Here is a 17,618-nt window from a genome sequence, read left to right as displayed (position 1 = left end):
GTATTGCTCTCGTATTTTTATATAAAAAACACAGATCTCTCCCTAAGATGTTAAACTGCCGGCCCATGGGCTGGTTTCATCATACCGAAGCAGCGCCCACCCCATTGCCAGCAATGCATAAAGAGTTACAGTATGTCTTGACACGTGACGTGGCGAGTTTGACACCCGTGCCCTAGAAAGTGTTTATATTAACTGAAATTTAATACGGTTATCAGAGCACAAGGGATGAAATTTAATATTTCACTTAGAACAAGTCAGGCCTTAAGTTTTGATAAGTATCTTTATGCTACATTAACACGGCCATTCATGCTGAAATTCAGTTATGACTGCTGTATAATTTTCTGCAGGATGTTATGGTTTTTCTTCTTCCTCAGCTATTGTTTTAATCCTTGCAAAAATCCCACACAGAAAGCAGAATGATGCAAGGATATTTAAGCAAAATCACACACGCATACTCCAGAAGTGTGTAAGTCTGCACTAGCATTCCAATAGATTACATTGAAACCAGTTCTATGGCATATGGATAATCACTATTCCTTCATTCCACTACTGAAATTAATACAATCCAACCAAACAGCTGGTTAGCAACACAATCTGGAATGTACTAAAAAAACAAAAATAATTCTGAACATCTCACATTGGCAAAGTTGTGAGATAACATAAAGGCCTGCTGTGGTATGGCAAAAGAGGCACTCTCCTCCATCTTCAGAAAGGCCCAGAAAGGTTTTCACTCAGTCATTATTTAGGCCTAGCTGCTCCCTTCCAGATGTATGGGCCTTCTGCTCTTCTCCAATTCAGCATTGGGGCCACTTCAAAACCTAGCAGCTGGTTCCAATTCAAAAATAATGTAGCTGAAACCAAAATTCCACATGCTAAAAATAATGTCTTCAGAAATGAAATGTTCCACATGCTAAAAATAATGTCTTCAGAAATGAAATTCAAGCCAAGAGTGGCAGACATAGTCCTTGTGGTTCATGATTGATCTCCCAAAGAAGACTGACAGTTTGATAGGCAATCATTATTGGAGGAACATCATATTTATGGTTTTGATTCAGTTTACTTCATGAGATAGCAAGGGCTAAAAAGCTGGGTCCATTTCAAGCCAAGCTTCTAGCCAACTATTCACATCACATTAAACCAACATCCAAACGTTAAAAAGAGACGGAATCAATGCAAAAGCAAATATTGCATAGCATAATGAATTCTAATATGAAATCCATGGACAGGAATAGTAGTTATCAAGGGGAAAGAAAGGACAAAAGAAGAACAAGCATGCAAATGGATACAAAAGAGCTGCCAAACATACAACAAGCACCCCTATTGACTGCCAATATCACTAATCAATAAAAGCAGTGAGGAAAAAGATAATACATACAGAACATTCTGCTAGCACTGAAAATTGAAAACAATTATTTAAGAAATATTTTCTTATCCTGCTCCATAGCTGTAGAATCTCAGGTCTTCTAATATCTACCTTCTAACTATAATTCATTCCTTCAAAAGACATTGCTGCCTTTACATATGCCACTAAGTCATGACTTGATCACAATGGCTAAATCTTGCAACAGCAGAAGAAAAGTGATATCTCCATGGAAGATTAATTATACAAAAGTCATGTCTGGTTCCACAGCCCTCTCCAAAATTTTAAAGCAGAAATACCTCTTTTCAAGCCTCACCTTTGTGTATCACCACATCTATTTCTTCAAACTAAGTTGATGTACATATTTTCCTAAGAAAGTTCAAGAATAGTGATGGCTGACTGGATCATGACAATAGCAGACCAAGCAGAACTTAGGACTTTCTTAGTATACTGCTCAAAAAAATAAAGGGAACACTTAAACAACACAATGTACTGTATTTAATAGTAAGATGTCTTATTTTCTGTTCCCTTTATATATTTGAGCAGTATATTTTGTCCCACTTGGTTGCACTGTGCTTGCCTGGTTCACACAGCAGCAATGTCTCATCAATAAAAGATGTGATAAAGGGTTGGTTCCTCAATCTGATGCTGGTTTGAGGCAGAGAGAAACTGACTCTTTGAAGGTCAAGTTGCTTTTTGTGCCTAAGGGATGACTTGAATCTGGATCATCCTACTTTTAATCCAGTGCCTTAACCACTAATATATTCTCAGAACTATCATATATGAGATGGAAAATTCTATTAAATGGCAGGAAATCACCACTAAAGAGTAAGAAATGCAGGCTTTTATATACTTTGTCTGCCAGAGTGATACTCCAGTTTTAAAAAGTCCATATGTACAGTGGCTCTAACACAGCTTTAAATTTTGACTAACTGAGCAATAATAAAGCAAATTATCTGATAAAAAGGAGAGGAAAGATGGGTGAAAAAGGTGAGACAACCTGATAGATCTACATGCCCACTACTATCAGCACAGGGCATATATGGATACACAACAGCTTAGCATAGAGACAGAGGTAATGAGAGAAATCTTGAAGAACAGTGGATTATCTGGAGGCCCTTTAGCACTGCATCTAAGCAAGGACGAAGTAGAAAGCACTGTCTAGCAGTGCCTGCTTTATCTCAATTTAAGCTCTGTGCATTCATAAATAAAAGAGTATTAAAAGTTATTTAAATTTGCCATTGTCTTTCACAAATGATGTAAAATGTAGTTATAAGGTGCAGGTTGAAGAAGAGCCCACAATAGCCAGACTCTAAAACATTATCTTCTATATCACCAGAACCATGTTGGCAGTTATTCAATCTGCAAACTTTGATGGGTGCCAACTGGCTGCAAATAAAATCCCGAGAATCAATCCAACTCTCACTAGTTATAAAAGGCAGCATCTTATGCCTTGCATAAAATGTTAACATGACCCCATTTTGTTGCAAGGAGATTTTTGCCAAATTACAAGTCTATTCCTTTGGGGGCTGGTTCACTTAGCTTGGATGAAACAACCCACCCTTTCAGTTGTTGCTTTTGGAATTAGATTTGCACCTGCCATGAAATATATTTATTCAGCCCTGATCATCACTCAACTGAAAAGCACTTTGACCTGGACACCTAAACTGATTGCTTGCATTCTGGCCCCTAGTGGGCTCTGACACTCACCTTCATACAATATCAACAACCTGCAGGAATAATACAACAAATAAAAGCTGGGTAACCATAACAAGTATTGGCTGAGCGTACTGCATTTTGTGTTTTTTCTCCATCAGTAGAGCTGGAAAATCTCAGAACAATCAATACTAAGATTTTCCAAGGAAAAGATTGTGACCTACTGCTCTGTGCATTATGGAAGTTGAACAGTTCTTGCCCTGATTTCACATCATCTAGATTAGGGGTGGGGAACCTTGGCTCTTTTACCACTTGAGGACTTCAACTCCCAGAATTCCTGAGCCAGCCATTGGCTCAGGAATTCTGGGAGTTGAAGTCCACAAGTGGTAAAAGAGCCAAGGTTCCCCACACCTAATCTAAAATAACCCCAGTCAAGGATAGAGGAAGTACACGGACTGGAGAATACTGTATGTAGAATGGAACTGGGCTCATTCAGTGATACAAAACTAGACTCCTCCGGATTTTTACATAGCTACCATAGACTAACATGGCTCTCCTCCTACAATGTCAATAATTAGTGCTTTTATTTTTATTAATGAAAACCTCTTCTGAATGGCTTACCTAAGCTGAAATTCAAACTGGAAATTCTATTACAGATGTAAGTAGTGGCCCATTGTGAAATATGAACTCATGAAAGAGACATCCACTAACTGCCCATCACACCACTAGATTGTGAATTGGCACTTAAGAAGCTTTAAAATCTTTGCTATAATTTTATTTTCCTTTCCTACACTTTTCTACTTTACTGTAATATCTTTTCTCTCTCTTTTTCTCTCTCCCTCTGTTTAGAGCCTTTCTAAACATGTTTTGCTGCGATTTAAAGATCATCTGAGAAACGAGATATCAGTGGAATGAAAAATATGGTTTAATGGTGATCCATGGTGTCTGTATGGAGTCTTATGTAGAAGAACTGGGGAAAAGGCTTGCTAGATTAAAAAAAAACCCACTTCCAACTAGGTCAGGGGTGTCAAACTCACAACATCACGTGACATGTCACAATGTATCGCAACTTTTTCTCCATTGCCGGCAATGGAGTGGGCACGGTTTCGCCATGATGCATCCGGCCTGTGTGCTGGCAGTTTGACACCCTGAACTAGATAAATGGAATCTATTAGATAACCACAAGTGTCTATGGAGATTCTCGATCATGTGGCCCATACTAAGCCTTGAGCCTTTTGGAACTGAGCCCAGGAAGTGGCAGACGAATGCACACATGCATCCCCACTCATGCAAGCAGCAGGCAAGCTGTGTGCACAAGCAACAGGTATGTACTTACCCACCACACGCGCAGAACCATCCCCTTTTCCCCCATCCCCCCCGATGGCCTGCAAACTAGGAATGGTTGGGCAACTCTGATCTAGGTCATGGTTGTCCCCAAGGTGCTTCTGAAGAAGAGAACTGGATAAGAAGCAAAATATTTTTAACAAAAAAACACAAAAAAATCCAGTTACCTTTTGGAAAAAGCACCTTTGGGATTACCGCAAATGGTTCATGTATCTAGCTTAACTGCTCATTTCAACCAGTCTTCTTCACTAACACCTCTGCATACTTTCTCCCTTCAGTTAGAAAGGATTATAACAATGTTTCTTCAGAAAAATAGCTCTAGCTTCATTAAAGGCTTGCAACTCCAAACTTCTCCCTAGAGTTATAATTCATCATTGAACACTATGCATCAGTGACACCCACAACTTCAGCAGTTGTTTATAGGGATAGGATAAATTCTGAATAACAATGTCCCAATCAAGGAACTACCAACTCTCACAACAAGCTACAATAAACAAAAGCCTAATCAAGGAACCACCAAGACCACTTCCACCAAACCTGACAAGGCAAGCCACTAGTACCATGGTGGCAAACCTACGGCACGCATGCCGCAGGTGGCACGCACAGCCATCGCCCCGATCCTAGGCCTTGAGCTGGGTTTTATAAAACCTTTTTGCTTTAGGCCTCCGCTGCCGTGTGAAGAAAAAAAAAGGCTCAATCAATCAATTTCAACTTCTCAGGGGGGGGAGGAGATCTCACAGTTGGAATTGATTGAACTTTTTAGTCCCACCCAGTCTGCCATTACCACCGCAGCCACACCCACCAGGCACCTGAGGACACATGTGGATTTTCCGTTGCAGTTTGGGCACTCGGTCTCTAAAAGGTTCGCCATCACTGCACTAGTATATAAAATGATAGTAAACTCCACTCCCTTCTAGCACTGATGATGTTACCTAGTTTAGTAATTATATGTCTGCAAGAAAACAACCAACTTCAGAGAGCAAGAAGGACCCTACAGTTCAGCCATGAGCTACAAATAGTATCTTTTAGTAGTTCTCTATTCATCTATTGTAACTGTGATCAAATAAACTGGCTCTGTATTCTTTCCCCTTTCTCAAAACCATATTTAGTCCCCTTAGATAATATCTAAACATCTGTTTTCTTTTTACGTTCTCTTGGTCTTGTCTCACAAATCCATTGGGAACTTTAGTAAGCCACTTTTGTAGATGCAGAATGAATAGGTAATCCACATCCTTCTTATTCTTAGTGTCTCTTCTCCCAAAATCACTGACAACTTTATGAAAATCAAGATGGTTGGTTGAATTTTAAGAGATAATGATATGCTGTTGATGTTTACTATACCTTGATGGGATGAGGGAGAGCTTCTTTTTTTCTGACTTTTTATTTTTTAAAATGTTTTGTATTTTTTATCTTTTGTAGTTTATATTAGTTTTAATTTTATAATGAAGTTCTTAATAACATTGTTATAAAAAGGCTCTTACTCTCAATATCCCATAAATATTTTGTCTACAAATCTTAGGTAATACAATAGTACAGGTAGCAATAATTCTTCCTAACTATAATATCTGTTTCCTAATTTTTTTTTTATTTTTAAGCACCATTTGCATTACCCATAAAATGTACAAACAGTTGCTGTACTAAAGAAAACAGTGTAAGCTTTTCCACCCAAGTAACTATATATATACATTTTGGAATAATTAAATAAACTTTATCATTATTTGTATACTTTCCACTGTTTATTTTGAGTGTACTATTTACATATACAGCTATAAATCTGGGACTGTTTAATACACCACGTTCATTGTACACATCATATTAGGCAGTAAAGCTTAGCAACAACATTTGGGACTGTAACAGGGATTTTATTCTTGATTTGAAAGCATGACTGGGAGCAGGGGATTCTAGTTTCCAGATCTGGACAAGCTGAAAGTAATAGTAAATATTTGGAGTTTTGAATCAGAATGCATAAATTATTAATAGATTTATTAGAGAAGAAAATAACCACAGTGTGCTTCAAGAAAGACAAAAACACAATAGTTCTCTCTAATTTATGAACCAAGCAGCGAGTAGAAGGACAAACATACAGCCTCGGATGCTGGAGATTATATATAGCTATCATACCTAGAAACCATTAATAGCATTGTACTCTGTTCACTAATCTAAAAAGAGACATTTGTTTTTAGAAATTGTCAATACAACCAAAACCAATTAAATTTCTATGGAACACTGTGCTTCTCTTATATGGAATCTGCACCATAGCTCAGAGAGAGTGAGTAGGTGGCAGTAATTAGCTACACATGACAGCTGAAAAATATCACTCTTACCAAATTCTGTGCCAAGTAACTAAGGTGTGGTTAGTATGAACGCGACAAGCAGGAAAACCTAACTGCTGAATCAGGTGTATCTCATATGATCAACAAAAGATTTAGAAGCTGGAAAATGTCAGAGATCAAGTTGAAGGTTCAGGATTACTTCTGTGCTGCAGAAATCCAGCAAATGGCAGACTGAAGTTCTTAAGGCTCTTTTTTATATTCACGGCCACAGTGAATGTAAATTCAATGTAGCCTTATTTCTTACTACTGCAAGTTTTTAGGGAAAGTATAACTAAAGCTCAGCTGCCACACAAATTATTTAACTGTCACAGTTGTCTTCTTTAAAATAACCCCTTGGGAGTTCTCTGGCAGCTGGTACACAGTTTGGGAATCACAGTGATAACTGGATCCTTCCCATCCCACTTGAAATAATAGGGCTTCAGTTCAAATAGGTTCTACAAGAGCAATCTTTTAAAAAAAGGTCTTCAAGTAAGTATCAATATGGGAGAAAGCCAACCTTGGCTAATCTAGCAGAAATATATACATGATGCCTGATTTCTTAGAAAAGACTGTGGTCACTCATGCATTTGCCATTATCTCTGGTTGCACTTTGTGTAGTGCACAGGTGGTGATCAAATAGAAGACCTCAAAGCTTAGTTTTGCTTCCACTGCCAATTGAGAGAACCCTTCCTCTCCCTGGATAAGCATGCTGAAACTAAAGACTAGCCACGTCCATGGTGTCCTGGCATTTTCTGCATGATCAGAAGCATCCTGGCTCCTTGCCCCAACAATCTTTATTTGAAAGTATTTCCACCATTAGGGTGAAGGTTTGCAGGGGTCTTCAAACTTGGCAAACGTCTTAGTGTGGACTTCAAGTCCCAGAATTCCCCAGCTAGCATGGCTGTCTGAGATATTTTGGGAGTTGAAGTCCATAAGTCTTAAAGTTGCCAACTTTGGAGGCCCCTGTCTAAATATGATCTTGCCGAATCAATAGAGACCACATATTCCATACCATGAAAAAAATCCAGCTTAATCAGCTACAATAGCCAACTCCTAAAACAACGTCCTGACTTTCAGCATATGTCAGCATTCACCAACTTGACAATACCTAAATACAGAATACAAAATAACAAGAGTTGGAAGGGACCTTGGAGATATTCTATTCCAACCCCCTGATCAGGCAGGAGACTCTTTATCATTTCAAACAAATGGTTGTCCAATCTCTTTTTAAAAACCTCCAGTGGTGGAGCATCCACAATTTCTGAAGGCAAGTCATTCCACCAATTAATTGTTCTGTCAGGAAATACCTCTTCAGGAATAGAACAGAATAGTTGGAAGGAACCTCAGAGGTCTTCTAGTCCAACCCCCTGCTCAGGCAGGAAACCCTATACCATTTCAGACAAATGGTTGTCCAGTCTCTTCTTAAAAACTTCCAGCATTGGAGCATTCACAACTTCTGGAGCCAAGTTGTTCCACTGATCTAGATTGGATTTCTTTTTGATAAGCTTTGATAAGTGTCCAACTCTTACTCCTTGTCCAGACCTCAGGTGCTTTGAATACATTGACCTCCTCTTCTCTATGACAGCACCTCAAATATTGTAAAACTGCTATCACATCACCCCTAGTCCCTCTCTTCATTAGACTAATAATGTCTTGGTGCTGAGAATTCCCAATTAGTGCTCAGCTGGGAAGTCTGAATTTCAGTTCCAACCTGGATGGCATCTTGTTTAGAAAGTCTGCCCTATATTTTTATTGTTTTTTGTTTCTGTGTTAGGTTAAATGTGACTCAGTATCACAAGCAACTAGAAAACATTCCTAGGAACTGAAGTGGGAGCAAGATTCCAGAGAAAAATGTTATACAACTGACCAGGAATGGAGGCTATTCAGCTGGAAACAACAATACTGTAATAACTATTGTGGTTTCTAATAATTCTAAGCTAATACAAGTCAAAGGGATTTCTGACACTTATATCATCTGTTTTAAGAATCATGGCTGGAAGGCAATCAACTCAGCCCCCGCCCCCTCCCTGCCAAATAATTGCAAGTCTGTGTTAAATAGAAGCATATTTATTTAAAATATTTATAACCTTGCAAGGCATTTTCCAGTTTTTTTTTTAAAAAATCTTTTATTTCTTACAAACCTTCTTTAAAAGGATTATAAAAATACCAACCAGCATAATAAGTGTTTAAAGATAGCTAAGCTACACAACTGCTAAAATACCTTTTTAATGCTAACATGACTTGTAAAAATTTAGGACAAGAAGGATCTCTTGGCCTGTTGCTTAACTTAAGCAAACATCGTAGAATCTTCAAAACCGTCTAGTCCAAACAGAGCCTCTCTTTTCAAATGAGCAAATAAAAAGTGCCTAAGGGGGTCCTTAGGGAATCTTAGGGAAGCAAATGGACATTTTTCTGTGGGGGCTCGGAAACTGTTTGTCTTGGGAGGAACCTCTTATGTCATATGTTAACAGAGGTTTGTGAAGATCTATGTTTTTAGAGCCCTCTGGGAATGACTGAAGATGAATCACTAGTTATTCCTTTGGTTGAGATGTGTTGCCAAGAGTGCAATTTCAATGCATTAAATTGGTTGTTACTATGTTATTTTGGTTCATACGGAGTGTGCTATTACTTTCATAAGTGTCAACCAGATTGAAGTGGTATGAAAGTTGCTACAGTGTAATAAATAGTAACTAAGAAGGGCCTCCAGAGTTCATTACAGACAGCTTCGGATTTGATGGCTTTCCCATTTGTGAAGCCCAGGAATACCAGCCATCTCTCCCTTCCCTAAATTTGAAAGGCAAAGCTTGCTGAAACAAGAATGCATTGCTACATACATTTTTTGAAAGTAGTTCCTCCCTGAAACTTCAGTGTAGTATAGATTCTACCTATAATCTGTTACAGGCTAATGAGGAAAGATTAATAGAACTTTTGCAATACAAAATACCTTTTATAGGACACTGCAGGATGGAAAACCACAATCATATTGGTGGAGAAAAGCCTTCCCTATCCTGCCTTTTTCCAAATGTCCTGAGACCAACTGAGAACACAGGTCCCATTATTGAATGATCATCCCAGATGGATAGTCCAAGTGACAATTTCCACCCATCTCAAAAACATGAGCCTACTGTAGATAATACTGGAAAAGAATATATGTTGGAGTTCCACCCAGTTTTCTGGCAGCTAAGTGTTTTTCCCCCCATTCCCATTATGCAACACATGAATGTATCTAATGGACTTCAATTTGCAATTCAATACAAAGAATTTTCCTACTTCTGTTCTTCCATAAATCAGATGAGTCTCAACAGAAGATTGTTCCATCACAGCTATTAATTTTAACTAAGCAGGTAAGGACCTTGGGACTGTGCAGGCTAACCTAGCCCCCTATTTATTTCATGACCATGTCCATTCACAGAGCTTGTCCATATTAATAAATAGCTAAACATTTAGCTATGCTCATGCTTGTGCGAAGGGGTAGGATTAGTCAGTACAATCCCTTCACATGTTTTATTAACTATATGGCTGCAACATGAACCCTCTCAAATAAGCAGGGTTTGAAAGGGGCCAGGGTAGCTTCTTCATGAAACCGTATCTACAACTATCGAGGCTAAAAAACTATTTCTACAGCTATTGATATCAGTGATATTATGTGTGAATATAATTTTGCAAATGCTATAGAGGGGGATGAACCAAACTTTCCTTTTTGACTAGATCAAAAAGTTTTGTGTACAATATTAGTACAGTGCAAAACAAATATTTGCCCAACATTTCAAAAGTATTAGCACAGCACAGCATAATAAGCCAATGTACCTCTTCTTTGTTGAGTTATATTAACTTGCTAAAAGTATGTTGGGGGAAGAATGCAAATATCAATAAGGACAGAAATAAACACAACTGTGTCACCACAATTCTCTGGCATCTTTTTCATGCAACCTTGCTGGTGACAGGTAAGATTGCCTTTAAGAAAAATCCCAACAAATTTATTTGAAGAGAAAAATGAATCCTCAGATACAAGCCAATGCTATTTTCTATATACCAAATTGAAAGTAACAGCAATGCAATTTTCCTGGGATTTGCTGGTTTGTTACTTTCCCACAATCTTAGGGATTTATAATTACCACAGGGAAGGAAATTACAAGTTCCTCCAGGACCCCTGGTCCTTAGGATATTATGAACATAGAAGGATCTTATTGAATGTTTTAAGATGGTTAATCAGCCACCATATGATAAATTTAGGAGGAAGCTCATCAGTACAGATTGTCCTCGACTTACATCCATTCACGTTCAAAGTTACAGCAGCAGTGAAAAAAGTGATTTATGATCATGCGATTAAACTTTGGGCACTTGGCAACTGGCATGTACTTGCGACAGTTGCACTGTCCTGGGGTCATGTGATCATCACTTGTAAATCTTATCAACTGGCTTCTGACAAGTAAAGTCAAAAGAGGAAGCCAGATTTGCTTAATAAGCATATAATTTACTTAACAATGCGGTGATTCGCTTTACAACTGGCAAAAAAGGTCATAAGATGAGGTAAAACGTACTTAACACCTATCTTGCTTAGCAATGGAAACTGTAGTCATAGGTTGAGGACTTCCTATATTTGCATGGAAGGATTCGTTCCAGCCGTCTTGACGAAATTCATTGTTTCATTCATCATCATTGTTTTTTTATCTATCCACTAACCTTCTGTGCTTGTTGTTCCCAAGATTGGCTGGTGTCTGTTTGGTGCACTGGTAGCAGAATTCCTACAGGGAAAGTAGAAGGCAACACCGGTTCATTAGTGGCAGAAAATAAAATATTAAATAAAAGAAACTGAATACAAAAAAACAAGGGTTCTTGTCCATTAAGGACTATAATAGCAGGCAGATTTTTTTTTATGGAAAATAAAACAGGAAAAAATCTACATGTTCCCACCGCAATTATATATAACAACATTTAAAGTAATTACATTTTCTCCCAGCTTCATTCCTTATATAAACATCTACCAGGCAGCTAGACTGGGAAAAAAGAAAATATTACCCCAGGGAAAATCTGGGTAAGACCTCCATTTGGCCATAAGACTGACAAAAATGATCTTTGCTCAAACACTTTCTCCACCTTACCCAGTGAGTTACTATGAAAAGTAACGTAATAAACCTCTAATGTATTACACTCTACAAAGGGCACTCTGCAAAGACAGTAAATAAATGTAGTTTTCCATGTACTGCATCCATTCTCTCATGTGCGAGCATTTTACAAGAAAAAAGACACTTAAATAACAAAGATTATAAGATAAAGCACTGTCTCCTTGGTGCCTTCAGATGTTCTTGGAGTAGCTGGGGAAAGCAATACTAATGTATTTTTTTTCATTTGTACCCTTCCCTTTCTTCAATAATGATAAAAAAGAAATACCTTAAAAATTCCAATTTTTAATAGCACATCATTGATATTAAACATTTTCTGAAAATTGTTTCCAATGAAAAGGGACCCTGCTACTGAGTTAAATCTATTATTATTTACACTGGGGCACAGCTTTATTATACTTGGAGAAGGCCCCAAATTCAATACCCATCATTTGATTTCTTGCAGAGTTAGGAAGCATTTAGACTTTATATAATTTTTTTATGCTGCCTATCAAAATTCATACCATAATTCTGGAGGAAGCAGTTCTGGCAGATTTGTATGTGCGTTGATAGATGGAACCAAGTTGTATTTAGAATGATAAAGGATTATTACTGACAACTAGATTAAATCGATTTCTGTTGAACAGTACAAGATCTGTCAATATTTCCATATACATTCAATAACTAAACATTATTCTGTTTCCCCTAAAAATATAATTTACTTCTTTCTAATTTTCATCTATTATTTAACTTTTTATTTACTGCCAAGAGTTCTAGGTTAGAATTCTGGAAGCTGTAGCTTCAACATATTTTGAAGATATCAAGTTTAACAAAGTAGGGATTTTCAAACATTTTCCTGTCATAGAACCCATTTGTTAAAAAAAATAATTTCCAAAAATCTCTAGTCAAGTGCAAAGCTATAGTGATAGAAAGTTGGCTGCCTTCAAGTACCGTAACACTTTATTCCTGCCATAGTATCTCATAGAACTTCATCAAACTCTTGCAGAATTCTAGGATTAATACAGGCAGTCTTCAATTTATGACCATAGTTGAGCCCAAAAATTCTGTTGCTAAGCGAAACATTTGTTAAGTGAACTTCCCATTTTACAATCTTTCTTGCCACAGTTGTTAAGTGAATCACCACAGTTGTTAAGTTAGTGACACAGCTGTTTAGTGAATCTGGCGTCCCCATTGACTTTGCTTGTCAGAAGATTGCAAAAGTGGTCACTGCAACCTTCATAAATATGAGTCAGTTGCCAATCATCTGAATTTTGATCACATGACCATGGGGATGCTACAACAGTTGTAAGTGTGGGAAACAGTCATTAGCACTTTTTTCAGAGCTGTTGTTACTTTGAATGGTCACTAAATGAACTGTTGTAATTTGAGGACTGTCATCTTCTAAATTCACAATTAAATAGAAAAAGTAAAAGGATTTTCAACAAAATGCAGTAAAAAAAATATTGTTGCTTGAATTTTTGGCATTTAGCTATGTCCTTTTCCAGGGTGCCCTACAATATTCCATTTTTTCTTCTCAATTTTCCATGCATTTCCCACCTGCAACTAAGTGTACAAAGCATGCAGTCTTTACAATATGGGACTCCCCCTCCCGTATTACTTTGTACTTTTATGAAAGTTGGGGTTCCTTCAAGTCTGCTTTAGAGCATGAATCATGCGGTTTTGCATTGCTCAATAGTGACTAAATTTATTATTAGGATATTGATGTTACCGACCCAGCCTTAGCTTAGATTACAGGATGCCCTGGATCCACACCAAACTGTATCACAACTAGCAGTAGCTCACCCGATTTTTCTTTTCCCTAACCCTACCTGGAGATGCCAAGGACTGAACCTGCGACACCTCTCGCACACAGAACAAGCATCCTATTCATTGAGCTCTTCCCCTATGCTTTTCTCAGGAACTCATTCACACATTTCTGCTACTGTCGTCAAAGGCAGAGAAATCAATATGTGCTATGTGTGAGCTGGATTAAAAAAAAAGCGCTAACTAGGCATTCCTTGTCTAGCCCAAAACGGGTGATCTGCAAGGTTACAGATATTACACGGCACTTTCCCGCCCAACCACCTTGAATATTTTTTTTAATCACGCTTCATTTAAGAGACGTTGTTCAAAGACAGCTAAAGTTCCGATAAGTGTGTTTGTGTGTGTGTGGGGGGGGGGGGAGAAATCAGAAAAGTGGGCCTGCGGAACACCCCTCCCACCACGTCCGAAGCGCCTCTTCTTCCTTCCCGCCAATTTCAACGCTGCTGCTCGAAGTGGTTCCTTTCCGCGGAAAAGGAAGCCGGCGGCTCTTCGGCACATTTTCGGGGGGGAAATTCTCGGCATTCAGCAGCCGTAAATTACTCAGCCGCCGACGCAGAGAATTCAACGCTCCGTCTCAAGTTAGGAGAGGAGATGGAGAGGAACCTCGTGGCGGCGGCGGGGCGCTATTCTTAGGGCAGCGTTTCCCAACCTTAGGAACTTGAAGATGCGTGGACTTCAACTCCCAGAATTCCCCAGCCAGCATAGCTGGCTGGGGAATTCTGGGAGTTGAAGTCCACGCATCTTCAAGTTCCTAAGGTTGGGAAACGCTGTCTTAGGGGTTGGGAGCGAGCCTGCCGGGAAGCCGATCCTACCCACTGCCGGGCCAGAAGCCCGAGAAGCGACAGGTGCCGGCAAGCCCGCGGGCGCCCATTCTGCCGCTTCTCCCCCGCCCTCCGGCCGCTCCTTTGGGCCATGAATGGGAAAGCGTTTCTGGGCGTCGAGGGAACGACCTGCCGCCCTGCGCTGGAAGGTCTTCCCTCTTCCCGAAAGCACCTGCAAGTGGAAAGAAGCAAAGAGCGGGAACCCCAAGTTTTCTACCTACCCGGCAGCTCCAATCCGATCGCGGCTGCCCTTTTCTCAGCTTAGCGGCCTCCTCGTGTCTTTCAAATAGAACGGGGCGGGGCCGCGCGAGGCAACCCCGCCCGCGGAGAGACCCTCCCACTGCGCGCCCGCCCGCCCGCCTTTTCGCCGCCGCCGCCAGACATCACGGGTGGGGAGGCAGGACGGCGGTGAGCGGATGCTGAAGAAGCCGAGAGCCGCCCGGCAAGCCAGAACAGAGATGAATGGAGACGACTCATTTTGTGGCGGGAGGTGGTTCCGGACGGGCTCCCGGTTCACCTACTCCGGGGTTAACGCCGTTTTTTTTTTTTAAGGGACTCCGACCCAAACTAAAGGATGCGTTTCTACCGCAGAGAAGTTGGTTTGCTTTGTGCGAGCCTTTCCTTTCGTGGAGCCCTCCCCCCCCCCCGTTCTTATTTTTTATTTTATTTATTTATTTTAATTCCATTTATATCCCGCCCTTCTCCGAAGACTCAGGGCGGCTTATAAGCTTAGCAGTAGCCTTCATTCTATGTATATGCCTGCTTATTAGGGCTTTCACACACACACCCCCAAGCGGCATTATTACAAAGTCAGCTTAATTGCCCCCAACAATCTTGATCATCTCGGGCTGCGATTATCAACGTATCAGGCCTGAGCCAAAAGCAGTTGGCCAGACTGGCGTTGAGGATCGAGAGAAAATGCTCTGGCTGCCTTTTCCCCTGCCTCGCGGGCTGAACTTACTAAATTGGCCAAAGGTATTTGAGCTCAGTGGGTTAGGACGCTGAGCTTGTCGATCAGAAGGTCGGCAGTTTGGCGGGTCGAATCCCGAGTGCCGGGTAGCAGAGTGAGCGCCTGTTACTCGTCCCAGCTTCTGCCAACCTAGCAGTTCGAAAGCACGTAAAAATGCAAGTAAAAAAAAGGGACCACTACGGTGGGAAGGTAACAGCGTTCCGTGCGCCTTTGGCGTCTAGTCATGCTGGCCACATGACCACGGAGACGTCCTCGGACAAGTGCTGGCTCTTCGGCTTTGAAACGGAGATGAGCACCGGCCCCTAGAGTTGGAAACGACTAGCACGCATGTGCGGGGGGAACCTTTACCTTTACTATTTGAGCCTGGCGCCAGGAATTCACTAACTTCGCCAACATACTGATCAATTTGTGCAAGCCTCCCGTGATTGTGGTTAGGGTTTGGGCAAAATGTGAAATATGGGTATAACCACTACTTTCCCATAATTCGGTAAGGTAAATCCTTGATTTATGACCACAATTGAGCCCCAAATTTCTGTTGCTAAGCAAAGGAGTTGTAATGTGGAGTGGGTGCCTCATTTTATAGCCTTTTCTGTCACAGTTGTTAAGTGAACAATTGCAGTCGTTCAGTGGATCTGGCTTCCCCCACTGATTTTGCTTATCACAAGCTGGCTGGGAAGGTTACAAAGGGGGAAGGAATCACATGACTCTGGGACAGTGCAACCATGATAAATACATGCCAGTTGCCAAGTGCCCGAAATCTGATCATATGACTAGGGGGATGTTGCAATGGTCCTGTGAGAACCAGCCGTAAGCCACTTTTTTCAGTGCCATTGTAACTTCGAACACTCACTAAACCAGGGGTAGGCAACCTTGGCTCTTTTATGACTCATGGACTTCAACTCCCAGAATTCCTGAGCCAGCCTGGCTCAGGAATTCTGGGAGTTGAAGTCCATGAGTCATAAAAGAGCCAAGGTTGCCTACCCTTGCAGTTATCAAATGCTTGCAAGTCGAGGATTATCTGGTTTATATGCACTCATCAAATAATAGCACCTAACATCATTATAAAATGAATACAATATGCTAATATGTTGCTAATATACATAGATGTGCCATGTAATGCCACAAATCAAAGCAGTCTTTTGTATTTGCACCCCACCGCTGAACAGGCATAGGTAAGTCACGGGATTGGAACACCACAATGCATGACTCAACCTGACAGATTTTAATAGATACCTTCATACAGTTGCTAGTATAGATAAGCAAGTATAAAAGTTAATTTCAAACTAATGTTCTAGAACATGATCGCTTAAAAACGAGAGTACTATTAGTGGTTCATTAAAAATGGAAGCAGGTAGAACCTGATCTGTAAGTCTGACTATTGTTGATACCTCCATGATCAACCAACATGCTTAAGGCAAAATAAAAAAGTTTTGCAACCCACTCTAAATTCCCCAGGAAAACACAACACAGAGTTTGAGAACCTCTAGCTGGTGTTATGTAAACCGAGGCCTGTATGATTAGTTTACGATTTAATGTAGATTATAAATCAAGAACATTGGCTTGAGAAAGCCATGGTCTGTCTATATCAGGGATTTTTTCTTTCTTTCTGCAAACTGAATTCTGAGAATTGAAGAGTCTCCATGAATAATTAATGGCCAATAACAACTTCACACAAATGCAGTCAATATTTATCACTAGAGTTCTTATCACTAGATTCTGGGAGGGTTTTTTTTTTAAGAACAGGATCTGAAGCCTGAAAATGTTTGAAAATGAGTCTAGTTGTTCATGAATTCAGCCACTGTGAAGCCCACTGTAGGAGTGTGCAGTATAAAAATGTGAAAATTAAAAGTGCTCTAACATGCAGCTAAGACCAAATCTGCAACCTAATTTGTGCCCCAAACCTAAATTTGTTTTCTTGGAAGTTAAGCCTATTCATTTGGGTGCACTGTAAGTCGTCTTAACAGGCATACATAATCTGGAATGGGAAGACTATCTTTTCCATCACTTCAATACACCAATGCCCTTTTTATCTTTGTGACTGACACTGAGCCTACTTTGACTACTCCTTCTTCCTGGCATGAATTTTACTCCTGTTGGTAGCTAGGCCCACCCAATGTCTCGGTCCCTCATGCTCTCCCTTCTCCTCAAAGTTCTCCATATTTGGCTACCCTTCAGGCTACTTGAGGAATGGCTTCCGCTCTCTCAGGAGCCTAGACAGCAAAATGGGTC

The 17,618-nt window shown here is 40.1% G+C and overlaps 1 protein-coding gene across 3 annotated transcripts in view; it reads right to left on the bottom strand.

The window, feature by feature from the left end:
* The window catches only part of SLC29A1 (solute carrier family 29 member 1 (Augustine blood group)), a 68,405-nt gene that overhangs the window by 36,191 nt on the left and 14,596 nt on the right, over positions 1-17,618 (bottom strand). Inside the window, exons 1-2 of one of the 3 annotated variants that reach the window (XM_083379073.1) lie at positions 14,641-14,752; positions 11,356-11,417 (exon numbers count right to left, since the gene is read on the bottom strand). The gene's annotated coding sequence lies outside the window, so the exon portion shown is untranslated. Of the gene's footprint in view, positions 1-11,355; positions 11,418-14,640; positions 14,753-17,618 lie in introns of those variants that run through there. The other 2 variants (XM_083379077.1, XM_083379074.1) reach the window with 2 other exon arrangements.

The sequence above is a fragment of the Vipera ursinii genome, assembly GCF_947247035.1.
Source record: "Vipera ursinii genome assembly, chromosome: 1".
Classification (NCBI taxonomy): domain Eukaryota; kingdom Metazoa; phylum Chordata; class Lepidosauria; order Squamata; family Viperidae; genus Vipera; species Vipera ursinii.
This window is presented reverse-complemented; position numbering and strand designations above follow the sequence as displayed.